At 36.7% G+C, this 27,350-nt stretch overlaps 1 non-coding gene across 1 annotated transcript; it reads left to right on the forward strand.

Annotated features, from left to right (window-relative positions):
• Positions 1-1,796: 1,796 nt before the first annotated feature.
• LOC103549619 (uncharacterized) lies at positions 1,797-25,388 on the forward strand. The gene is made up of 3 exons (XR_011537275.1): positions 1,797-2,226; positions 6,732-6,829; positions 25,178-25,388. It is a non-coding gene; the product is annotated as an uncharacterized protein (transcript).
• Positions 25,389-27,350: the final 1,962 nt, after the last annotated feature.

A 27,350-nucleotide genomic window follows, 5' to 3' on the forward strand; every position in this document is an offset into this window, starting at 1 on the left:
ATTCAATCATCGGTCCTTAGTCCAAGCAAAGCTCAGATTATCAATTTTTCACAGATGGAACCACCCTTCCTTTTTGGCATTCTGTACCTGAATGAATAAGCATCCTGCACTGGAAACAGAGCAGTAAAATAAACAGAAATAGTGATGTAATTTACCTTCTGTCCTAAACACCAATACTTATTAGGAAATGGTTCGGTAGCCAAAAGAAATCTTTGTTTATTTTTAATTTGGTCTTGGTATGAAGTTAAGTAAGAAAAGTGGGTGTATTTGATCAAAAGAATACAAAGCCAAGTTTTTAAGTGTGACAATGTGTAGCTTATCAGTTCCCCTAGGTTAGGAAAAATGGCAAACTATTTAAATTTACAGAAGAATTGGTTCAGGCAAGGCATTAGAATAAATGTCTTGATTATGAGAGTCGTTGAATAGCAAATTCAGGAATAAAGGAAATCATGGAAATGTTACTACCCTAAAGAGAGGAGCCAAAGGTACAAACGTGCATTAAGCGAAGTCTTTCTGTGCACCACACGTGTACTTCCTATCCTTGACCCTCATTTTTCTATCCCAACCACTTGCATTTCCCCACGGCTTCCCCATGAGACTCCACCAAGCAACATACACTGATGGAATCCACATCCCTAATCCATGGGGTGCTATTCTCCAATCAAATTTAACATCTGGTGAACCGTTCCCTAAGCTTACTCTCCAATTAGAGTGGGTTAATCAGAAAAATACACTAATGATTGCTGATTGCTTCAAACATATTTTGAACTGTTGGACTATGGAAAGAAAAAAAGACAATCTTCTTTCCTTTGGTAAGTGTTCAAGTCTCCCTTTAGAGACTTTGATTCTCATAAAAATCCTGTTGTCTGATTTGAATTATCCCTAAACTGCAAAAGACTCAGTTTTGAATGAGATGTTGCTTGTATGCTGGTTGGACTTCTAAAACAGCAAACAGTATTAATAGTAAGATGTTTTGTACCAACTCACTAAATAGCAGCCTAAATTCATCATTCTTTACGAATGTCCAGGGACTATAATAGGATCTGAGATTTGATAAAACACACATGTTTTAAAATAGGAAGAAATTAGCAAAATACTTGGCCAGATTTTGTTATTTTGCTTTATTGGGTGATGCTATAAAAAAAATTATGGTTTTCATTGTGGAATTAGAAAATGTCCAAAATGATCCAATTTTCATAAGATCCGACAATTTGAAGTCATAAGTCAGGCCAAAGAGATTATTTCCTATAAGCACTTTCATAGAAAAAAATTGAAAAATCATATTAGAAAAGACAGGGAGATTTCTATAACAGAAACATAAAACTTTACTTATTGTCTCATTTTATCTTCAAAGGAATAAAAGCAGATTGAATGAAAAGTGGATTGAATAAAAAGTAAAATAAAATATATTGAATAAAAGTAGACTGGCACGTGCATGTTAGAGCTTCAAGCAAACCCCATTTATAGGAACTCTAGTCCCTGCCCTGAAATAAAAATCTCAGCAAAGAGTCCACACAAGCACAAGTGTTGGCTTCCACATGTTTCCAAATTACTAATAAGTTATGCCACTACCTGACATCTGCTTAAATAATTCATGCACAAACAAAGAGGGAATAATCAAAGTCCAAAATTCATTTAGTCAGCATTTTTAAAAAACACATGGGAGAAAAACCAAAATTGATCTCTGATCTTGACCTTAGCATCTGCCTATCTCTTCTCTCCCCTCTCTGGATGTGTATTCCCTCCCCTTCAGAATTTGTCACTTACCTCATCAACCCTTCTCTACCTGTAAATCTACCACAAGAGCATCTGGCTCCCAGACAAACCAGAACAGTGCTCCAGTCCTGAGCGTCAGCCTGTTGGGGATGTCTAGCTCACAGAGCTGCTGGATTTCGGGATTTGGTTGGACACTGTCCACTCCAGATTGCCTCTCTTTGAGAGTTGGTGGTTCCAACGGTTAAAGTTTCCACCTCCTTTTGTGGGCTTAAGCACCCGTGCTTCTCAATCATTTCCCTAAGCTCTGTCACTTTTGATAGAGACTTTTTACCACAGCTGGAGTTTCAATCTCGTGGTGCCCTGAAAGGCTGAACAGAATAGTTCCTACCATGTGTGGCCAAGGATACCAGAGTCTGAGCAGGAAGAGAGAGGATCCAGCATCTGTGGTGACCTACTACTTTCTGGGAACAGTCCTGGGCTCTCTATCTGGCTTTCACCCAAAGCAACACGGTGAGTTATGATTCTTATTCCTTTTCAGTTTAAGAAATCAGGACTCAAAACAATAAAGTTTGCCTACTTTATGCTGTTAAACTGTCCATTGGAAAACAGAGGTTCTAGTTTTGCCTCTGCCACTGGGTGACTTTGGTCAACTCATTTAACTTCCTTAGTCCTCAACAGCCACATCTGTAAAGCACTGTCATCATATTGGGCTGATATATTGGAGACCTCATTAACTCTCAAATTTTCTGAAACTGTATAGAAAAAATTTAATTCTGTGCTCAAGATTGTGAAAGCTTGATGATGAGTAATGGGAGTTCATTATACTGTTCTCTCCTTTTTTATATAATTAAAATTGCCAAAATAAAAAGTTTTTTAAATGGAGTTGCTCTTCACTAAAACACATAAATTAACAGTAATTTGGAAATTATCTTCATCTTCATATTTATTTTTCAAATGAAATAGATATGTAAAAACAGCTACTGATGGTATTTGAGTTTTTCCATCTGTTCCACATTTTGTAAACCAAAATCCTTCCATAATAAAACCAAGCAAGAATATTCTTCTTCATTAAAAACAGCCGCAAATTTTCTTTGTCTTCAATGTTGCAGTTTGCCCTGAGGGGATGCGCAAGCCTTTAATTCCTGCAGGAGCCCGTTCTGGCGTAACTAAACTCTGTTTTATTTACAATTCTGCCAGATCTTGCCCAAATTCCTTTCTTTAAGGGGTGCACTTACTGGACAAGAGTTCTGTGTTCCAACACACACTTTCACCCCGAGTATGGGTGAGTAGAGTTTGAGTCACTGAGAGCTGGAAAATCCACTCTGCAAACCACACCATTTCTGTTAGGGTAAGCAATGTTCACCAAAAATGCTTAAGCAAGTCAACTGAATGACGAGCAACAATTTCCCACATTACCAGGCACAGGACAATGCAATGGTCTTTTTTGAAAGATCAGCATAAGAACAGTAACAATTATCCCACTTAAATATTATTCATTCAAATAAGGAATGCTGGGATGCTTAAAATATCAAGAACTAGCAAAACTCAACCAGATGTTTTATCATGGGTGATTTCATTCGTTTTTTGTAGTCCAAAGTCCCTGAACCAACAAAGGAAGAAATAAATGTTTTTAAGTTTTAAAATGTTTCCTTTAAATTTCATTTAGTTGTTACTCTTAAATTATCATATACAAATTCAGAAAAGAATGAGTCTTGCCAATCTTAGGACTATCTTTCTTCTGGAATGTCAATTCCCCTGCACTATTCAGAATTTGATGTGTGGGAAACAACATTTGATTGGTGAGGGGCTTTCTTTGAAGTGAAAAAGCAAAGAAATACTTCTTTATATGTCTTAAAATATTTTGTAATCTCAAATCAATTTATTATTTACAGCTTATTTCTGATTCAGAAATAATTGTACATTAGACTTCAGATATACGATTTTGGTATTTCAAAATCTATTAGCTCAAAACCTCACCCAGGAGCTGGCCTGGTAGCATAGTGGTGAAGTTTGGTGCACTCAACTTCGATGGCCAAGGTTTGCAGGTTTGGATCCCAGGTGCAGACCCACAGTCCTCATCAAGCCATGCTGTGGTGGCGACCCACATACAAAGAAACAGAGGAAGATGAATACAGACGTCAGCTCAGGAACACTCTTCTTCAAGCAAAAAGAGGAAGATTGGCAACAGGTGTTACCTCAGGGCCAATCATCCTCACCAAAGAAAAAAACCCACCCAGAAACACAAGATAGAACAGACAGAACAGGAATGACACTTCCATTCCACAGCCACTTGGTTGGCACCAGCTCCCTCCAACATGTAAATGTAAAACACACATCTTTGGACATAAAAACAAAAATTAGTCAGAAGTACTCTAGTGTAGAAGCAAACAAATGGTTTTAAGAACAGCTGTTGCTGCTGCAAGGAGGGTAAATATTTGATTACATGACACAGAAAACAATAACAAACAAATATAGTTTAAGAAATGGCTGGGATGGGCATAAGGTGCTTCCAAGTGGCATCCCCAAATATACTCATCCCATGAAAGGAGAGAACAGAAATAATCTCTTGTCAATACTTAAGAGAAAAGACACAGATAAGAGCAGTTTTTAATGGAGAAGAGTTTCAGTCGAATGGTGTTTACCCACACAATAAGATATTAGAAATTAGAGCATTATTTTATTTGTTTATTTTTGCATCTTTAGACCTGGATGCTGCAAAAAGAAGCTATGTTGTAGGAAGGGATTCAGCTCTAAACAAAGAGTTAGAAGGATGGAAGGGGTGGCCCCAACTACAGAAATTCAAAATGGGATAGAAACCCAACTGAGCTCCCAGTGATGTGTGAGAATAGAGGCAGTAAATTGGAGACCAAGATCCGTAGTTAAAAAAAACTTGTAAGATGCTGTGAGCTTTATAATTTTTGTTCATTTCCCTCTCTCTATTAGCAGCAATGTACTTAAATCGTGAAACGCCTGTATTCTGGCTATTTTCATTAATCAATCTCCCCACCCATCAAGCACTCCATCCTTATTTATTCTGCTTGTTCCCCAGAGGCTGATCTCTATGGCATCCCCCCATAGCTGCCACCCCCTCTAGCTCCTGGTGGGCCTGGCCCATAGGAGGCACTCCCACATTTGGGAGGATGGAGAAGCAAGAGTTCGGGGCATTTATGAATTCTCCCAAGTCCCTCACTGCTGGATGCTGGGAGTTAGTTCCGTCTCCACCGAAGGTCACAGCTTCTGTCATGTGGTACTCTCCACACAGCTACTCTCTCTGCTTTCAGCTTCCCTTCCTCTCACTCCTTCTCTCTCCACCCTCCTCAAAATACAGCAATCCAAAAGTGATACCACATGCCTGGGTGAATTGAAAATCTTAACTCCATAACAAAAGATTTTCAAAATGCGGGGGAAGTTGATTTATACCACATGTCTATTTAAATAGCCTGTTGGGTTAGTGCACAAGCTTGATAGGTCTTGGAGTGAGTGTGACCAATGACTGAGCATTATCACAAACTTAATCTGCAGTTCCAGGTGAGGAAAAATTACTCCAGTCCCCAGCAGCTAGAATAGAGCTATTGATTTAACCCATTTTTTAAAAATCTAACAAAGACGATCAGAAGCAGTTAGCTTCACAGAGACAAAAGCGTATCTTCACTACTTTGCCTCAGGCCCTCTGTCATCAAATCCCTTTATAGTCTTTATATGCCACAGAACATTAGGCTGGCTCATTCATTATACTGACAATGTTATACTAAATGCATCTGGTGATCAGGAATTAAGAACCCTAGATGCCTTAGTAAGACCCATGCATGTCAAGAGGATGGAAACTAAACCCAAGAAGTTTCAAGGTCTGCCACACTGGTGAAGTTTCTAAAAGTCCAGAGTCTAGGAAATGTCAAGATATTGCTTAGATAAAGTGAAAAGATTTTCGATACTTTCTATTATCTACCGCAAAGAAAGAGGCACAACATTTGGTGGGTCTTTTTTGGATTTGGGGGCAAATATACCAGATTTGAGTTGTCAGTTCAGAGTGGGTTCCACATCAAGAAATGGCTTGCAGCAGGTCCAGTTAACTTTCCCTCACAGGGTTGTTTCAAGAATTCAATGTAATAATCTGTGAAAATCACCTAGTATAATACAAGGCACATAGTAACTCCTCATTAAGATTGCTTGAGAGGAAGCCCCCTAAAGAACGGCATTCGGGATGGGGAGAGAGCTGAGGACAGGGAAAGAAGTCATGGTGGTTCACAAGCATAGATTTTTCATGATTCAACTTCCCCAACGCCTTCACTTTACTGTATTCTAAGTAAGCTTATCTATAAGTTGCATTTTTAAGAATTCTTTCAAATGCCAGATGTTTAGTTTTGAATTCAAAAACATGAGTTAGCACAGCCAAGAAATTAATTGCCTATCACCCCCGCATACAAAAATCGAACTCTTCTAGCACAAATATTTTCATTTAATGTACAAGCTTCCAACCAAGTCCCTTTCTCCTACAGTTTTCAACCCTGATGGTTTATTCCACTCCTCTTGTTTTTATGTATTAGTTAATGGAGTAAAGCTTAAATGAAGTACAGAATATATTTTTGTCAAATTGTTATCATCACTTATTTTATAAAAGGAACATGATTATGAGAAAAGATTAGACTATTTAAGAATTGTAGTTCACAGTATTTTTAATAGTAAAACAAGTCCCACTCTTTTTTTTATTTCTTGGTAGAGTCAACTGTCCTGTAAGCGGACAATCACATCAATATTGATGTTGTCCACCCCTGCCATCCCCTATGCAATTCTTTACAGCTTCATACCAAAGACAGTGTGTGAAGAAACACTACTTTGGGGTCTGTAAATATTGTGCTTATGCCAATACTACCATTGGGAATACCTGGGACCCCGGGCAAGTCATTCACCTTACTTCCCATCTGTAAGTGTGAGGGTGGGAGAGACTCACCCACAGTGACTCATCCCTTTCTAGAACCTGCATCATGTATAAGACCTTTCTCTCACGTGTACCACAGGAGGTGTGTACCATGCCTACATGCAGGCCACAGAACATTGACTTCATTTATGTTCACCAAAGAAGATGTGAGACAATTTCAAATCTGAGAAGAAATAGGTAAGTAACACTGCCCTTCAAAGGCACTGAATGACTTATTAAGAACATTCTTTTCATTTTAGCAACAGTGGTCACAAGCTAACAGACTCTTAAGTGAAAAGCAAACGTCTTGGTCCATTCAGACTGCTGCAACAGAAGCACTGTAGACCGGGTGGCTTATAAACAATAGAAGCTTATTTCTCACCGTTCCCGAGACTGACAGTCTGAGATCAGGGAGCCGGCCCTGTCAGGTCCCAGCGAGGGCCCTCTTCCAGGTTGCAGACTGCCAACCTTTCCTTGTATCCTCACAAGACAGAGAGCAGAAAGAGGAGGCCAGCTCTCTAGTGATTCCTATAAGGGCACTAATCCCATTCATGAGGGCTCTACCCTCAGGACCTCGTCTAATCCTAATTACCTCCCAAACGCCCCACCTCCTAAGGCCATCACATGAGGAGGGAGGGGAGGGTTTCAACATATGCGTTTTGGGGAGACACGAACAGCCCATAATAGCAAATACCACTTCCCAAGAGACCATCTTGAAAATAATTTTGGTATCACCCATTGGATGTTTGCATACAACCTGGAGCTCATCTTTTACCTCTGGCCAGAGCACAAACACACACCAGCTTACACAAGTAATGGTGATAAAGCAGGAGACCTTTGTAATGAAGTCCAGCAAAAGAAGATACAAGTATTCTCTAAAAAATGTGCTTCTAACAATGGTTGTTTTGAATTCGCTGCTATTAATGTTCCTACACAGGGTAGGTATTCACCTTTATGTAAAACTGGAAGTGTTAGAAATCCCAGAAAACTCCTCTAGCAGTATAAAAGCATCTCTGTTCCATGTATAAAATGATTTGTCCCTGGTGAGCTGAGCTAATGACACTGTCCATAGCACAGAGGTGGTAAACGGACAAAGAGACACCTCCATGGGTACAAAATCTCAAGGGGAAAAGAAGAGACAGTTTCTCACTTCAATTGCTGCTTATCTATAACCAAGAAAATGTAACTTCACCTGAGAATAGAACTTGGATTTATTGCACGTCTATGTCCATCTAAAACCCTTATTCGGGGAACGGCTCAGACATAAGTGTTATTACACAAAGTTCTACCATGACAAATAATGTTAATGAGTGACTGACAAGATGCGATGCATTCAAGGTCAAAGTACCAAAAAGAATTTGCTAGTTTTGGGATTTGCATTTATTTTTCGAGGAAAGGAGGACTAAATAGTGGCCTTTCTGCGATAGGATGAGAGTTGGTCCCTTCCTCCTGCTCTCCTCTTTTCCACGCAAGCAAAATTTGAATCCTCAAGGAGATGCTTCAGAGTTCTAAGCTCTAAGCAAAAAGTTAGCTTTCAAAAATTCTTGCTTATGTGACTGTAGGGACTTCTCTGAGGAGGAGAAAGTTCCAGGAATTACCAAGTGAGAATAAAATCAAGGTTCACAGAGCAGCATAAATGAAGGATTTCTCATTGAAGTGAAAAGGAGCTAAACTATCTTTTACCTAATTAAAAAATACTAGATAAATGGATTCTGTTTTTTTAAGACATGATCATGTACAGCTAAGCATGGTTTTCCAGTTCCTCCTAAGCATCACCCTAAAGGTGTTTTTTCAGTTTCTCTCTTGAGTGATTTATAAACACATATATTTTAAAGTGATTTTAATAAAACTAGAAACACAAATTTCTGGCTAGATATAGAGAGCTGTCTAACAATTATTGCTGACTAAAATTGAAACAGCTTCTTTAATGAGGTACCCTCATGTGATTCATATTGAGTATATTTGACCAGTGTTCAGAATGGTCCAGTGGCTGGGAGATTAGACATAAGTAACCTTTAATGTACATTCCATTCATAGCCGCACTTCACAGTAGACAAACAGTAGAAACAACCCAAGTGTTCACCAAGTGATTAATGGACAAACAAATATGGTATAGCCATACAGTGGAATATTATTCAGCCATAAAAAGGAATGAAATATTGACACCTGCTACAATGTGGATGAACCTTGAAAACATGTTAAGTGAGAGAAGCCAGACACAAAAGGTCACATATTGTAGAATTCCATCTATATAAAATATCCAGAATAGGTAAATCCACAGAGGCAGAAAGCAAACTGGTGATTCCAGGGTCTGGGGAGAACAGGAATGGGGCCTGACTGATTAATAGATGTGGGGTTTCCTTTTGGGGTGATGCCAATGTTTAGGAACTAGATAGAGGTGGTGGTTGCACAACATTGTAATTGTACTAAATGTGGCTGAATTGTATGTCCTAAAATTATTAATTTTATGTTATGTTAATTTCACCTCAATTTTTTAAATGAAAAAGTTACAATTATTAGGACAGTTTGGTATTACAGGAGCAGAAATAAACAGCCCAATGACACAGAATAGAAAACCTAAAAAAATTCATATTCATATATGAAAAAAGTGTACATGAAAAATATTTCATTTCTATGATTCTATGATACACTTGTAAATTAAATTAAAATTCTGAATTAAATTTAGAATTACTGTTGTCATGTTCTCTGTAACAGAAGAAATTAAGTAAATTATATATAAAGTTACTCTGTTGATTTGAAACAGAGCAACTCACATCCCCAAGGTTTTGTCAAAGTGCTAGTGACATAAGCGTGAGAATACAGTTCAGCATGCCTTTCAAATGAGAATTACAAATTATATAATTGCTTAAACGTATTGAGGGTCATAAGGGTGAGTTGATGGCCAGTTGTCAATTACCTATGACAGAGGAGTTATAGCAAATGACTTGATGAGTTGATAAGCTAAAAATCATTCACTTTTTGCTTTCAAAATTGTTATGACTACTTTCAAGATCTTTAACTCTGTTCTAAAATGTGTTTCCCTTGCTTTATTGTGGGATGACTCAGATGCTAGCTTGGAAGCAGGAGAAAAACAACTTAGAGAAGCAAACTTACCATGAAAGATCAAAGAGATACCTGTAATTATTTCATTTGTGCAGGCCATCCCCTTGCCATGTCACCTTCTACGCACATGCCTCTAAGCCTTGCACTGAACTTAAATGTTTAAATTGATAGACCAGTGGTACCTAAGACTCTTTTCACCTTTGTCTGCTTCAGAGTAAAGTTTAATTCTTCAATTTTATTCATACAATAAATAATTATAATTGCTAACTAGGACACAGGCATTATTCCATGTGACAGGGACATAGCAATGAAGAAAACAGATTAACATCCTTGTGCTCACGCGTTTACCTTACAGGGGGATGCACGCTGATCTCACCAGCCACCTCTGTTCATCCGAATGTGCCCACTGGGAACTCTGCCCCCTGCCGGGTGGCGGAGCTTCAGTGCCAGGGAAACTTTATGACACAACGGAATGGGCTCCTCCTTCATAGTCAGGACCTGAGTTGGAGTCCCAGCCCCATAACTATAACTTGTGGGACCTGAGGAGATTATCTATCCTGTGTGAGTCTCCATTCCTACAACAGGGATTAACAAGACTAAATTCACAAGACTACCAAAGGGATTCAATTAGATGATACAAATGAAAAGAGAGTTTACAAAATTTAAAATTATATATATAATTATATATGAATTATATATAAAATTGTATTTTTATATATATAAAACTTATAGTTTTATATACATACCTCTATTACAGAATTGTTACATTGTATTTGGGACCATTTTACATTTCCATGCCTCTCAAGGCATCAGGTAAATGGAAGGTATTCATTAAGGTTTGAATGAATGAATAAATGATTCACAAACAACATCAAAAACTATGTGAATTATATCTTCAAAATACCAGCATTACCTTTGTTCTCTACATAGTGTCACAGTTGCCTACCATTATGTTTTCAAAAAGGGGCTTTTTAGCCATCAGGAATAGTTGTATCTACTTTTAAACAAAAACAACTACACAATTAAAAAATATGTAAGGCTGCCATTTATGTAGCACCAAAAAATATCAAATACTTAAAATAAATGTACAAAATATGTACAACACTTCCACGTAGAAAATTATAAACCTTAACGGACAGAAATTTTAAAAGAACTACATAAATAAAAGAAAATACTGTGATTATGCATTGGAAGAGACAATATTATAAAGAAGTTAATTTTACCCAAATTGATTTATAATGTCAATACAATCACAATCAGAATCTCAGCAGGGTTTTTTTGGTTTTGGTTTTTGTGGAGCTAGACAAACTGATCCTAAAACTGAAATGGAAACACAAAACATCAGGAACAGCCAAAGCTCAAACAACCTGCCGAAGACCTTAACAGACACCTCGCCAAAGAAGATCTACAGATGACAAATAAGCATATGAAAAGATGCTCCACATTCCATGTCATCATGGAAATGCGAATTAAAACAGCAAGGAGATACTGCCACACACCTGTTAAAATGGCCAAACTCCAGAACACTGACAACAACAAACGCTGACAAGATGTGGAGCAACAGGAACTCTCATTCATTGCTGATGGGTATGCAAAATGGTACAGCCACTTTGGAAGACAGTTTGGAGGTTTATTTCAAAACTAAATGTATTCTTACCATACCATCCAGAGGTCGCTCTCCTTGGTATTTACCCAAAGGAGTCAAAAACTTATGTCATACAAAAACCTGCACACGAAGATTAATAGAAGCTTTATTCATAATTGCCAAAACTCGGAAGCAACCAAGATGTCCTCCAGTAGGTGAATGGATGAATAAACTGTGGTACATCCAGACAATGCAATATTACTCAGCAGAAAAGAAATGAGCGATCAAGCCATGAAAAGACCTGGAGGGAACATTAATGCATGTTACTCAGTGAAAGAAGCCAATCAGAGAAGGTTGCATACTGTATGATTCCAACTATATGACATTCTGGAAAAAGCAAAACTATGGAGACAATAAAAAGATCAGTGGTTGCCAGGGGAGGAAGGGAAGGAAGAGATAAATAGGCAGAGCACAGAGGATTGTTAATGCAATGAAAATACTCTGTATGATATTATAATGATGAATACATGTCATTGTACATTTGTTCAAACCCATACAATGTACAACACCAAGAATGAGCCCTAAGGTAAAGTAAGGACTTTGGGTGATTATGACGAATCACTGTAAGTTCATCTTTGGTAAAAAGTTGAGCACTCTGGTGAGTGGTGTTGATAATGGGGGAACCAGGCATGTGTAGGAGCAGGGGATTTATGAGAAATCTCAGTATTTTCCTCTCAATTTTGTTGTAAACCTAAAACCTCTCTAAAAAAATTGTTTTTTTAAAAAAAGAAAAGCCAAAGCACTCTTAAAGGAAAATAAGGTGGGATTTGTTTTACTGAAATCAAGACATTAAAAAGCTACAATAATTAATGCAGTGTTGTATTAGCACAAGGATAGGAAAATAGACAAATGTAACAGAGCAGAGAGACCATAAACATACCCACTTGATTTACGTCAAAGTAGCCCTGCAACACAATAGGGAAAGGATGGCTTTGCCATAAACAGTGCTGGCTTAATTGGACACCCATATGGGAAAAATTGAATCTTGACCTCTACTTCGTACCACACACACAAAAAATCCCAGATAGAGTGTAGAGTTAAATGTGAAAAGGAAAGTAATGCACCTTGATAATACAAGATCGCATATTTAAACCTTGAGTTAGGTAAAGATTTCTTAAACAAGAAGCAAAAAGTCCTAACAATAAGGGAAGAAATGATAAACCACTTTAATATGTAGAAATGTGTTCATCAAAAGATGGCATTAAGAAAGTTATATGCTACACATATAACTAAGAAGGGGCCCTTACTCAGAATAAATAAAATACACATTCAAATGTCAATAAGGAAAAAACACACAACCCAAAGGAAAAATAGGCAAGAGACTTACATCCAAATGACCGACAAATCTATGAAAAAGTGGAACAGTACTAGTCATCAGGAAAATTAAAACACAATGAGATACTACTGCATACCCATTAGAATGGGTAAAAACAAAAGGACTTTCAGTACCAAAAGATGGCAAGGACGTGGAACAACTGGAATTCTCATACTCTTTTGGTTAATGTTTAAATTGATACAAAGAATTTGGAAATCTACTTAGCAGTATCCTCTAAAACTGAACATATACATTTCCTATAAGATGTGAGTTCCATTACTTGGATACTCCCAACAGAAATGCTCGCACATGTATCTAAAGAGGCATGTAGAAGAATTTTTAGCATTATTCATAACAGCCAAAAACTGGAAACAATCCCAATTTCCATCCACAGTGAAATGGACAGATAAATTGTGATATCTCTGTCAGGTGTAACAAAAACAGCAATGACAAAGAATGAAATATTGCTACTCATAACAACATGAATAAATCTTAGAGGCATAATATTGTAAGAAAGAAGCCAGGCATAAAAATATACATATCTTATGATTCGTTTATATGAATTTTCAATCAGACCACACTATAGCAGAGAAGGGAAAGAGCAGAAATTGGGAGTGCATGAGGGGATGGTCCTTCTGTAGTGCTGGGAATTTTCTATCTCTTGATCTGGAAAGTAGATAATTGTTGATCTCCTCATTCATATTTTGTGTACTTTTTGATGAATGGATTACATCTTAAGTTAAAAATTCAAAAACATGATAATTTTTTTTATTAAAAAGTTTGACAGACATAAAATACCATAGGGACAGGTATGAGTTAAGTTCAGGTATGCATAAAAGGTAGGTTTGTTAAGCATTTAGATAAAATTCAGTCTGTGGAGGAATATATTTCTGGTTTAGCAGAGAAAAACAAAACTATGTCTGACTAATCTAAGCTATTTAAACTTCCAAAAACCACTGAAAATTTTCCACATCAAAGACTGAAAAAAAAATTCTACCAACATAACTAGGGGTTGGGGAACATTTGTCATGGGTAAGAAACTGGGTCAGAACAGGGGGTAAAATAAAGGGGAAGAACAAATTGTACTCTCTGGATGAGCTAACATAAGAACCTGTGCAATTCGGCATTTTTATAAATAATCCTAATGGGATAAACAAGAGACTCTTTGTGTTTACTTTCACTAAACTTTGTTTATCAAAGTCTGCCATCTTCCCTCATCTTTTCCTCAGAAATCTTTCTCTATTGGTCTTTTTGTTCATTTACTTCTTTGTTTATTTGTTTCCTAAATATTTATGGGGAATTATTGTATAGGATTAGGATGTACAGACACTGTGCTGGGCACTAAATTCTCAGTGGTAAACAAGTCAGCAGATGCCCACACTGATTTTGTGTCCTACTAGAAGATACAGACATATTCAAGAAAACAAATAAGTAAACAAGATAATTTCAGATGGTGAAAACTGCTATGAAGGAAATTAAAATGGTATGGGACACCATTAAAATGGTGAGAGATAGAGTGTAACTTATTCTGGGGTGGGAGCTATCACAGAAATAGGACTTAGGAAAGGCCTATCTGAAGAGGGGAAATTTCAACAAAGATCTTAAGGATAAAATGTATTCATGCATTTAATTCAGTAAATGCATATTGAACACCTACTCTGTGACAGGAACCATTCTAGGTTCTGGGAAATCAATGAATGAGAAAGACAAAGATGCAAGCTTCATGGCATTGACACTGAAGCCTATAAAAGGACTTTCATTGATTCAACAATGACTGCAAATAATTTGACCGGGAAAAACCTTGATTGGCTTATTAAACTTAAGAGGCTGGAGTGTCAATAACAAAGTGAGCTACTGGGAGAGTGGCCTGCAGTGGATTTGAAGAGGTCGGCAGGGACCAGAGTAGATGTGACTGTTTAGGTCGTGGAAAGAAGTCTGCTTTGTATTCCTAGCATAATTAGACGCCATTGTATGGGTTTTAAGCAGAGGTACGGCATGATTAGATTTCATTTAAAATCATACTTGCTGCTTTGTGGGAAATGTTTTGAAGGGAACAACAGTGGCCTAAAGAAACAAGTTAGTAAACTATACTCCAGGAAAGAAAGGATAGTGATCTGAACTGATAGGAAAGTGGAGATGGAGAGAAGTTGACAGATTTGGAGAATAAATTGGGGATACAATCAACAGAGTTCACTGAGGGGTTGGTACAGTAGGGAAAAGAAAGAAAGAACAAATTACTCTTTTCCTTCCAGGAGAAGCAACTAGATAAATTTTGATGCCATTTGCTAAGGTGGCAAAAAGGAGAGGAGTTTAAGCAGGAAAATCATGAGTTTCTGCTTTTTAATAGGTCGTGTTTGAGAGGTATATGAAACGTCCAATTGTGGTTTCAGATAAGGAGTCTGAAATACAAGTCAAGAACTCAAGGATAAACATAAACATTTGAGAGTCATCAGAATAAATATTGAATTTTTACCTATGCCAGTTGATGAGATCACCCAGCAAAAGCATGTTGAAGAAGCAGAGATCTAGAACCCAGAATTAAGGAACCTGGAAATGTGAAGGCCTGTAGAGGAGGAGTAGCCAGCAGAGGAAACGAAGAAGATATTGCCATTAAGTTAAAGAAAATCAGCAGGATCGTGAAGCAGGAGTTAAAGAAGAAATTAAGGGAAACAAAAATTGTCTACTGTCTCGCATAATGACGAGAAATTGAGCAAGATGTAGACAGTAGAATGTTAATACTGACCCAGCTAAAAAATTTTCAGAGAAATGCTGGGCACAGAGTGGTGGGCATAGAAATCCAATTACAGTGAGTTGAAGTGAAAATGGAAAGGGAAGAAATGAAACAGCACAATGATCAACTAAGAGTGAGAGACAAGAAGTTACAGGTGGTTTAGAGAAGAGACAGCATGGAAGTTTCATTGTGAAAGTGGAAACGATCCCATTAGACGAAATGGCAGGATCGATGAGTAGTATCGAGCAGAAGTTTGAGATTTTAGATCACAGAGTCATGTGATCTTTCTCTAGCAGACTTTCCCAACTGAAGTTCAGTCATAAAGGCAAGTGGCAGCATTTTGCAAGGTGATTAAAATGGAAGAACGGAGGGACAAAGGACTGAAGGATATTTGCAACAAAGTAACTATAATGATGGACAGAGAAGGTAGGCTGAACACGCACAAAAATGAACTGTGGAGTTGCCTGCTGAAAAGATGTGAGTAGGGGTTGGAGCCTTGATGTATTTGAAGTATTGTGGCAATAGAGATACTTGAATAAATGTTGCAAAAAAAATAGACAGTGGTTATGGGAGAATGGAGTATTTAAAACCAAGATTTCAGAAGTGGTATATTTTCTGGGGCTGAAAAGACAGGGAGAAAGTGGTTGACCAAGAGAAATGAAAAGAAATTTGAGGATGAAAAGACCAAAGATCCAAAAAGACATCATTTTGGATGATTTATTTATGTGGATTCTGAAGTCACAAAGAAATACAGTGGATTTAGGAATCTATATTCTTCAATAAAGGGCCTTAATAAGAAACAAAATGGTGGAAGCAGTAAAGGTATTCTGTTTGCATATGGAACGTGGGTACATGTCACAGTGTGTGACTCAACTACTACTGAGTGCTTATCAACACTTTTTCTCAATAAACTACTACCTTCATGATATTACAAGTGAGCTCATAACTGAGAAAAGAATCTGCCAGCCAAAATATGTATAAAAGTGGTAGGCCCCATGGATGAGCCTTCAAAAATGATAAACTAAAAATTTAGACTTTGTCTAAATTATCATAGTTGGATTTAAAATTATTATTGTTGATTTATTCACCAAAAAAAACTGCTACAGTTCTAATATGTATTAAGTACCTAGAAGATCTTAAAATATTTGTTTATACCGATTTGTATTTCCAATAGATTATACTCATCCAAAAATAAAAATTCAAATGTTTCTTCTGCTCTTTAACACACAAAAATTATTTTCATACTCAGGTATATAAGCAACAGTGGCTGATTTTAAAATAACAAATATGCAGAGGTAGAGAAAAAAATGAATTTAAGGGCTTGTCAAAATTTATTTTAAAAATACACAGCAAACACAATAAAAAATTATCACAATTTCAGTAGTACTAGAATATTCTATGAAAGATATCTGTTCCTTGGTTTAAATGATGTAATCTTGAGATTAAACACGTGTTTTAATAAACATTAAAAACCTAGTAGACCATGGGAAAAAAACCTAGAAGAGTCATGAAGAAACTAACAGTAATCAAAACAAGCAGGTTCCAGCGTATGCCTTATTCAATTAAAGTTCAGATAAACCAGCACGCACATGCTGCAAATTTAAGATGTCCCTAGGCATTAGTAACTTGTGTAACTAAACCTTCTGTAGCTGAGTTTTGTTAAGAACTCTAGCATTACCACAGTTTGTATTCAACATACCTTTGAATGAATCTTCTCAATTCTTGCTCTTTTCTCTCTTAGGTAAGTGAGCCAAGAAATTAGCCAAGTAACTGGCTAAAAAATAACTTAAAATGGTATTCATACTTGGTGTTTAAAGGATAAGATCAACACTGAAAGTGACCTGTACATTGGGACCTAAAGCTTTAGATATGTTTAACCTCATTGAAAGAATTTTCATTTTAATTGATTTTCTAAGGGTTAATCATTACCTAATCTGTATCTACATCCTAAATTAAAATGGATATGATAGAAAATAGATGATACATAGACAAATAACATATATTATGGGTTATCTCTAATATATAATTGATAATACACATATATATGCATGTATAATATATAGACACACATACAGAAATCTTAACCAACAGAAATTTTAGTGGCATTCTTAAAGTATCATAATACTATTGCTTATTTATTTAGTGGTTCCCCCAATTTTCAACTTAGACTAAACTTGCATTTTGAATTAGGATTCAGACTTCTTCCTGCTTGCCTAGAAAGAATAAACATATCCATACTCACGAGAATAGAGAAATTTGTATTAAGACAGGAGGAAGTAAAACTTGCTATACTTACAGAGGGAGCAAAGGGTGGCAAACCTTCCCAGTCTGGCCAGTATGAATGACGCCTTGCAAGAACACAGTAAACAAATACATATGATGGACTGGATTTTCATTTCCATCCATTCCATGCTTATAATGTCATAATACTTGAAAGAAAAGAAAAATCTGAACCACCACTGTGTATTTAAGTTTCCATAATGGTGAATAAGACTTTAATAAAATATGCAGATTTTATTTGATAATTAAGTGGATTCCATCCAGAACTAACATAACAAAGACAAACTGTGAATGACGCTGTGAGTTACTGTCAGAGAGGTTTCTCTTTGTTCTTGCAAAAATAATACCGATACAATAAATTGTCTAAGCTACAGCTGGTCTACTGGGAAGTTAAAGGCAAAGTCGGGAGAGTGCTCCCTTCAGCATCCTCTAAATTCATTCAGCAGCTCTCTCAGGAAATAGGACTAATAAGAAAAACTATAGTGAGTTCTCAACCATGTTAGTTGTTGTATTAGTGTGCCAGGGCTGCCATAACAAAATACCACAGTCTGGGTGATTTAAGCAGCAGAAATCTATTTCTCACAGTTCTGGAGGCTGGAAGTCCAAGATCAAGGTGCTGGCAGGCGTGGTTTCTTCTGAGGCCCCTCTCCTTGTTTGCAGATGGCCATCTTCTCTCAGTGTCCTCACGTGGCCTTTCCTCTCTGCTGGAGCATTCTTGAGATCTCCCCATTGTGTCCAAATTTCCCTTTTACAAGACTAGTCAGAGAGAATTAGGGCCCACCCTACTGCCCTCATTTTAACCTAATCCCTTCCTTTAAAAGCCCCATTGCCAAATACAGTCACATTCTAAGGTACCGGGGATTGGCACTTCAAAATACAAATTTTGAGGGGCACACAATTCAATCCATAACAGTTACTACCGGTCTTATTATCATGACTGCTTTATTAGTCTGTTTAAGAACACTATTTTACTTAATCTTGATAGCTATACTGAAAGGTCAGTATTTTCACCTCCATTTAACGAAGGGTTCTGAGAGCTTACTTAAGCCTTCTTAAACAAGAAAGTGGAGAAACTAGAATGCCTTCTTTGAAATTGTTTCTTCTGGACAGTAAGTACCAAGAAAAGTTCCAGTGTGGACTGACTTTCCCAGTCGTCACTCTTTCCAGTCTACAGCTGGAAAATTCGAACTCAAAGGCAAAGGGAATGCTCCCTTTAGTCAGGCAGAGCATCCACACACAAATAAACAACCAGAAATTGGTGGTCTAGCAAAATTCCACAATTCTTAGTTTCAAATTCTTTCCCCTCTGCTCAGAAGAACTCAAAGTTTCAATCCTGGGTAACTGGTGAGCATTTGTTCTTCATCACAGGACTTCTTGCATCAGGACTTGGGCTTTCATGTTTGGGAAGGAAAAGCTACCATGTTGAAAAATGGCCAAGAGTATCATTAAGTACATGAGACTGAAACACTGATACTTGCTTGGAAGTGAAGTGTGGTTTCCATGGCAACAGCTTTGGGAAGAACAGCAGCTACAGATTTTTTTAACTGTGCTTTTTTTTGTTTAACATGAACCAGATATTCAAATATATCATAAGCTATTCAATTAAGCTCAACAAATACACTTTGGGACCCTACTCTGTGGCCTCTATATTTGGGAATGTCTTTATTTTACTTAGACTAAGCTCTTTTCAGGAGTTCCAGCACTTTCTCAAGTCCATAGGGATCTCTCTGCAGGCCTCTACGTCACGTTATTCTATCAGACCACACAGATGTCTTTTTTTCTTGCTTCTCTTTACGCTCTTTATTTCATTCCCTTCTCTCTTCTCTAAGGAATTAAAGAAAAAAAAACAACTTTCTTACATTTGCTCAGGCAAAACTCTATTGAGTTATTTTATTCCTATTTAGAAGCATTTAGATGTAGCCAAAAGCTGTTAAAGAAATACATCAAAAGCCGTGACTAAAATCGTGTATTTCATCCTCTAATGTATTTGTGTTTTTTTGAAAGGAGTAAAGACATGATGTAAGAATCTATAATGATGTAAGCTGGTTAGATATGTTTGCTTGTTTTGTCACATGATGTTTTTGCAAATTCAAGAACTATTAAATGATTTTATTGTTCTCTTGCTCCTAAACGCCATATAATAGAATAAGATTTTGAATTGATCCCTCTTACTGGTATACATGGATGATATCTATGGTATATTTTCTATATTTTTCCAAATGGATGACATTTTAGCAGATAATATCATTTCCTTTTAAAACAATATAACAACAACCAAAAAAACTAATTACAGAAAAACAAATTTCATTTCAAAATGAAAATCAATTCCACTACATAAGAACAAGTTAGGACATTTATGCCCAGTTTACCCATTCTATACTTCTACCACTGTATAAACTGTATCTTGTTCTTTGAGTATAAAAAGAGGGCAATGTTGGAGCCCAAGGTGACTTTCCGAATCTGCCTTGTACCATGTCACTCGTGGTCCCCGCGGCCTCTTCACATAGCCTTCCTGTGAACTATTTTGTTTTCACACTTCCACCCAAGTGACAACTTTAAGGCAGTTCTCAGGCTCCCATGTGGCACCATGCCTTCCAACATGATTGATTTTTAAACAGCTTATTTGCCAGTTGAAAAGGATCAGTAAATGAGATTAGATCTGGCATATAAAATTTATATATATGTTGGGTTTTATTATGTCTATAAGTTTTCTTCATACTACAAAATAGTTTGCAAGGGAACCAACTAATTCATAATGAAATGTTATTAGCAACTCTGCGAAATGGTGGATGTTCTTTTTCTACTTCTATGTTGAATTCAACGCTGGCATTAAACTCAATAATGTATGCAAAGACGTAAACTTTGAGGAGGTTATTTTTAATACAAAAACCCATATGCTGACCTTTTAAATTTTTCCAGTTGGTTAGAACATAGGAAGTCAGCAGTAAATTCTTAAATATTGCACAATCAATCTATTGGTAACATGTTTTCATGATTTCTGCCAGCTGGCGCTAACATAAGAACTTTACTCACAAAAACTTTTAAGCGAAAGTTTAGTAAACTTATTTAAAAAAAAAAAGAGGTCATTACAATTTGAAGGAAGAATTAATCCATAAATCTTACTAAGTAGAAGTCACCACACATATTCTGAGGATAAAACGAGGCCTAAAAAGGAAAGCTGTGACTTCAAGAAGGTTGCAAGATACTTTAGGGGAAGGGCATAAATGTAAAATATACAAACTCAAAAAACTAATCACTAAATCCCATTATTTTGAGAAATGTGGTATTTGATGGATCAACAAACATTCTCTCATACTCTTTTGTAATGTGTCTTAAGATATGTTTTTTCTAAGAGGTTATCCTACATATGTAAAATAACATCACTCCTAGGCCAATTGTTTTTCCATAAATCTTTAAAAGCACTGAATCTTGGCCTTGCCAGATTTTCAAGACTTATAAAAAAAATTGGCTCAAAAATTTTAAAGAGAATTATAAATTGAAATTATTATTAACTGATAATAAAATGTATACAAAATAGTACATTATATCAACTATTCGACTGCATTGAAACTCAGTTTATTTAATTATATATAAATAATGTTTAATGTGGGATGTGGAAGCATCTTAATGTAGTTGACATAACAGAAACTTGACCTCTAAAAGTTCCTAGATTCCCTGAAGCTTTTAATTGGTCATGCCCCAACTAATGACAAATTAGTTGTCAAACTAATGACATTGCCAAACATTTTGAGTAAACAACATTCAAACAAGAAATCAATCTTTAATTCTATTGAGTACGTATACAATTAAATAGCATGACCTTCAAAGGAAATAGAAGGTCTCTACTGAATTAAAGTAGAAAGAATACAAAAAAAAAAATTTTAATTTATAATAATCCTAATGATCTGGACCAGGTGGTAAAATTTCAGTAAATGCAACATCCAAATCAATGTAGCAGTAATATTCTAGTTGTTCCACTTTTATTCATTACCTCCACTTCCACGCCACTAGTAACTCTATTGGTTGACCAGTTCTCTCTCTGAAATGGGACCATCATTCTTACCTCCAAGTCTCAGTTCATGTTTTCCTTACAGGGAAAGTCTTTGCCTTTCTCTCTCAGATCCAAAGCCACCCAATTTTTCGACCTTTGCATTGAGACAAGAACTCCTATGCTAACTAATAAAAATGAATGTCATATGATTGTCATGAAAGATAGATGTATTTCTTTGATTTCTTTTCAAGTTTAAGAAGAATTTCAACTGCCTTGGTATTTTCAACAATTTCTTCATATCATAGCAAGGGAAGCAAAAGGGGAGATCTGTGCCATCCCCTCAGACACGGGGGTCCAGAACTGCCTGTGCTCACCTGAGATCCATAATTATGTGCTCTGCATTGCCTGCTCTCAAACCCTAAATCTAGGAGGGCTGCTCAACAGTAACCTAGCGCTGGACCACATGCCACACTCTCTGGTGCTGGTCAGCCTTCCTGGGTTCTCATCTCTGCTGCCCAGGCTCTCTGCTTTGGATCTTGACCTAGGGTTCAGGGACTTTCTCCTTGAGTTCTGAATTGGTCCTCTCTCCAATCTCATCCTATTTGGCAACTTGGCTCTCACTCTCTCCACAGTCTGACCTCACTACGTCTTCATGCCCACCCACATCAGTGCCTCCCCCATCACTCAGAACTGCTCGTCCACTTCCTCATGCACCATTTTCCTTTTTTATTATATTATTTTCCTCAGCTTCTGAAATCTTCTCTAGTCCTACTTGGCAAAGCTTGTTTTCCTGGTTGAAGGTCTTCATCATATATTATAACATTTATTATCAATCTTAAAATAATGGTTATCCTCTGAGTCACCATTTTTTGACAGGTGTTTTACATATGATTTCCTCTACTCTTGCAGCCCTCCCAAAAGCAGGTATCATTTCCCCCTATTTAATGATGAGCAAAATGAGACTCAGCAAACTTGGACCCTGGTTTCTCTGCCTTCAGGTCTGCCCTCTGGCCATTACAATGGTAGCTCCCATACTAGAAAGCTTTGAAAAATAGGATTCTTGGGACATATCCTAGAACTTCTGATTCCAGCAGTTGCAGAGGCCACCCCAAGAGATTCCAACAATAAGACAGATTTGGGAGCCAATCTACTGCACATACTGCCATTACCCTACTGTCACCTCTATCATTAGGCATCCCACCCCTGAATTGAAACTAGGATCACTTTTGAAACTGGCAGAACTGGCAGTGTGTTCTTACAGATTCATGAGGTGTAATTTTGCTCAGGCAAATTCCATGTTCTAGTCTGCTTACATGAAGAATATGTTACACACTCTAGATTGAATGCCACCCGCATTCTCTCTTCTCTTTCGACCCAGACCTCCAATTTGAATAGCAGTTGCTTCACGTCAGGAGCCTTAGAATGGGAATTTTTCTTTGTAGGTCCCATAGCATTACACAAGAACCAAGATTATAACCATGAGGTCATAATCATGTGGACATCTTTAAGTTTCCGTTATCTGTTGGTAAGAAATAATAATAATGTGACAGCATGGTCTTCTATAGTTATTAGCACAAAAAAGAAGTATATGCAATTGTATTGCTCATATACAAAGATCAAACTTTAACCTAAGTATTCTAAAATAAATCTTTCTACTAGAAAATAACCATGAATACTTTTCATGATTTGAGGATATACTTTAATGTATTATACATTCCAACTAAAAACAAGAGGCAAAAAATCATTAACTCTTTCTTCTGAGGCCTTCTAGGCGTTTTGCAGCTTGAAGTCAAGAACTAATTTTTAAAAATGCAAATTGAGATACATAGGGTAGTTGCAATTGTTTTTGTTGTTTGTATCCTTTACACCAAATGTATAGACGAAACACTCAGAGGTTTTGGAGAAGTAGCCAGTAAATTTTCAGACTGATGGATTAATAAAAATAAGAAAAAAAAGCATCTAGAAAGCTATTTTACCAAACATAGTAGTGACCGTAATTTTTTCCACATTTTTACAAGGGATGGAAATGAGGTATGGCAATATCCAGCAACCCTCTGAATCAATTAAGGGTTTACTGGAAGATACAGGGAGAACACTTAGGATGTGTGACTAAAAATTGTTCACTGGACACAGCAGTGCCCCATGATGCTGACATTCATGTTCCTACAATGCTTTTCCATTGTCACAGAATCTTCTTAGATGTCAACACTATCAATTGTGGTCTTCCTATAAGTCAATAAAATAATTTAAAAACTGATGTTTAAAAGTCCAAAGTAAAGAAGACCAAAGGAGGTATATTGTTTCGGTCTGGTTGTTTTATCTGTGGTAGAGCAAAAAGTAAATGGGCCTGGGCCATGGTTGGTCAAGACTTCACATAAAAATTCTAAGGTGAATATAGTTGATTTTGGAGTAAGTCCAAAGAAGGAAGAGGGGTCTACTTCTGAGATGGCAACCCAAGAAGGCATTATGCCAGGAAAGAGTTTAAAAAGCCAGGAAATGAATCAGAATGGTTGTGAATGGAGGGAGTCAAACATATCACTAAATCAGGAGGACCGGGCAGACGGGAAACCAGAAAAATGTACCCAGCTTTGGAAAATGCCCATTGCAAATGAGATTGAGGCCAAATGAGCTGATGTTTTACTGGCTTATTTATCCGCCCCATTGTTCTTTTTACCCATAAAATGCTGGGCCAGGTTAATTTCTATAAAGCAAGACATACCTACTCTATGGTGTTCCTTTAATAGAAAAACCATGTTTTCAAAATTCTGACCAGTTGTCTGGTATTGTGGCTTTTGTGAACTCTACAAAAATAGGCTAAGAAGGAGATCTCAAGATTTAATACAAATGGCCTCTTAAAAAGATGGAAGGAAGGAAGGACCTAAGGATGAAAATTTGGCATGTAAGCTAGTGTTGAACTTCTGACAATTATTCATTCACGTCTCCAACTCATGTATTTTCACTCTTGGCAAAGCAGGATGGTGCTAAGAGCTGGGGACTCTGAGCATATTACCGCACAGCCGCAGCCTTGGGATTTAGTAACGTCAATTTAAAAGGAACAAGAAGTTCTCTAGTTCTCTACTCATAATCACATTGCTCAGAGCAAGCTGTTGGATGTAAATCTCGGAGATAAAAGACAGACCAATTAATCTATTTATACCTTGGAGAGCTAAGCAAAATGAGAATGTTTCTAATTTGTTTTGTTTTGATAATCTCCATGGGCTTTATGCCTTGTCAAAACACTGCCCTCTTTGTATAACAATCTGGTAGACAGTTTTATAAGTCTTACATTTATAGTTTGACGTTTGGACAAGGCATTTCTAAGAGGTATTTCAGGATTCTTATCAATTATTTCATAGATCATAAAATCAGTATTTGGTGACTTGCTTAAAGTTTCTCTGCAAATCAGTAGTTAGAGTCAAACCCTCACCTGACTTAAACAATACTGTTTTCCTACACCATAAAAATTTTCTAGTTATAAAAAGTACATTTACTTTTTATCTGTCGTGTTTTCTCTACTGCAGGCTCTAGCATTGGTGGTGCTGGGGGAATCGGGACAGACGATGTCCAAGCTCTGCTTCAGAAACCTTAGGAAAGGAGTCTGTAGGTGGAAAAACATTCCATTGAGATATTCATGAAACCCAAACTAAATTATAAGTTCCGGCGTTGGGGGGTTTATTATTGTTTCTTTTTATTTAACAGGTAGTCATCAATAAAGTAATACCTCTAAACCTTTGAAAGCCAAAAATGTGTTTATTTCTCTAACAAAAAGGTGGGGAGACCTGGAAAGTGAGTTTTTTTCTGTCTGTTTGTGTATGTTTAAGGTGTGTTTCATTTCCTAATTCTTCAGTTTTCCTTTATAGTTTAATTTCGCTGCTTATTAGAATACTGTTATATAAAGCACTGAGAATATATATATATATATATACTTTAAATCCTCACAATAACCCTATGAGATAATGAATCATTGTCCTTTTTTTATGGATTAAGAAACTAAAGCTCAAAACATGCAAATAACTTGCCATGAATATTATTGCCTTATATTTCAATAGTCACTCATATTCATTGCTCAAACAAGTAAACTATTTCTGGAAGAGTTTTCACATAATATAAAATAACAACAAGGGGAAATTTTCTCCCAATTATTGATTTTTTAAGTTAAAATATAATTCCTGATTTAACATATTCTGATTCCTTGAGGTTGAACAACAAGATGCAATGTGCATATGAGTTTAGGATCAAACCTAAGCTAAGCATTTTCATTAGAAATTGACAGATTCAAATAGAAGTCATTTTTTGAGAATTTTTCACCTTATTTTATTTGCATAGATTTTTGTATCAAGTAAAAAAGATACAGCTGTCCATCTTCTTCTTTCCTCTTTTCTCTCTAAACATTGATTTTTCCCTTTTCCAAATGTATTTTTTAAATTATATTCATTGATTTTACTTTTGTATCAAATCCAAAAAGTATTGAATTGCTACCTGTGAATACGTGTGTAACAGCAACTTCGTGTTGTTAGAGCGATCATTCTTCATGACTATTACACAACCAGATATGGTCTAGGCAAGTCTTTCACTTGTCAGTTTTAAAATAACCCAGCCCAACCGAGGATGTTAACAAGAGCACACCCATCCACCCAGGTGTGGCGGGTAGAGCGTGATCTTTTCCTGAGACAGAGTTTAGAGCCCAATCTTTCACATGCTTCTGTATTTTTTTGGCAGTCTTTTCTATTTGCTTTTTCCACAGGGAACAGCAGAATTGCAAGTGTCTCATAACTTTCAAGGTAGATCTTCTCATTGTTTGCAAAAAATATTGTGATTTTAAAAAACTACTTCCAACAGTTTTAGAATATTCCCTCAGAGCCCAGCGTGAATCATAGGGAATCATTTTGTGGCCAAAGGCTGACTCTAATAATCTAACTAGGTTAGTAGGTCATTGAAATTCTTTCCCCTTACTTTAAGCTAATCTTTCCGGGGGGTGGGGAGGATGCCATAACCAAATATCAACAGAATCAGTTTTTCTATAGTTTCTAAGGGGTAGCTAGAGCAAAGTAAGAGTGGCAAGTCTGTGAATTACCTTTTGGAGCTTAAAAAGAAGCCAATGCTTTGCCCATCTTCCTCCAGCTATGCTAGCAATGGTAGTGGACAGATGCTCTTTTTCTGCCCAGGTCCTCCTAACTTACTCTCTTCACTGGACCAATGTACAACGTAGATAAACATACAGCCTCTGTCTTTATTTTCTCATGGTAATGGTGAAGAATCCTCAATTTTCCCCCTGTTGCCCCGACGTCCTTCTGTATTTGTTAGCTCTAAGACTTGTGGGCACTTGGTTTTTCTATCCACACAATTCCATTACGAACATTTGACCCTGTTTGTTCATTTCAATTATTATTCACCTCCCATTTTAAAAATTCTCTATGAAGTTGAAATTCTTATGCTCCTTTCATTTTCAACTAAAAGATAGATAGATTTATTTTTTGAACAAGAGAGGAAAATGTAGCAAAATGTGGTAGAAATTACTCCGGACCAGAGGGTAAGGGGCCTGAGACTAAAACGAAACTCATTTATTCAGACGTTGCCCACAGTAAGTGTTTCTAGATCTCAATTTCTGTACCTGATACTGAAATAATAGGTGCACAAAATATTCATTGTCCCTATTCCCATGACAGAATCTGGTGAGGAAGGCAAGAAGTAATC

Source organism: Equus przewalskii, chromosome 2 (assembly GCF_037783145.1).
Source record: "Equus przewalskii isolate Varuska chromosome 2, EquPr2, whole genome shotgun sequence".
NCBI classification, from domain to species: Eukaryota; Metazoa; Chordata; class Mammalia; order Perissodactyla; family Equidae; genus Equus; species Equus przewalskii.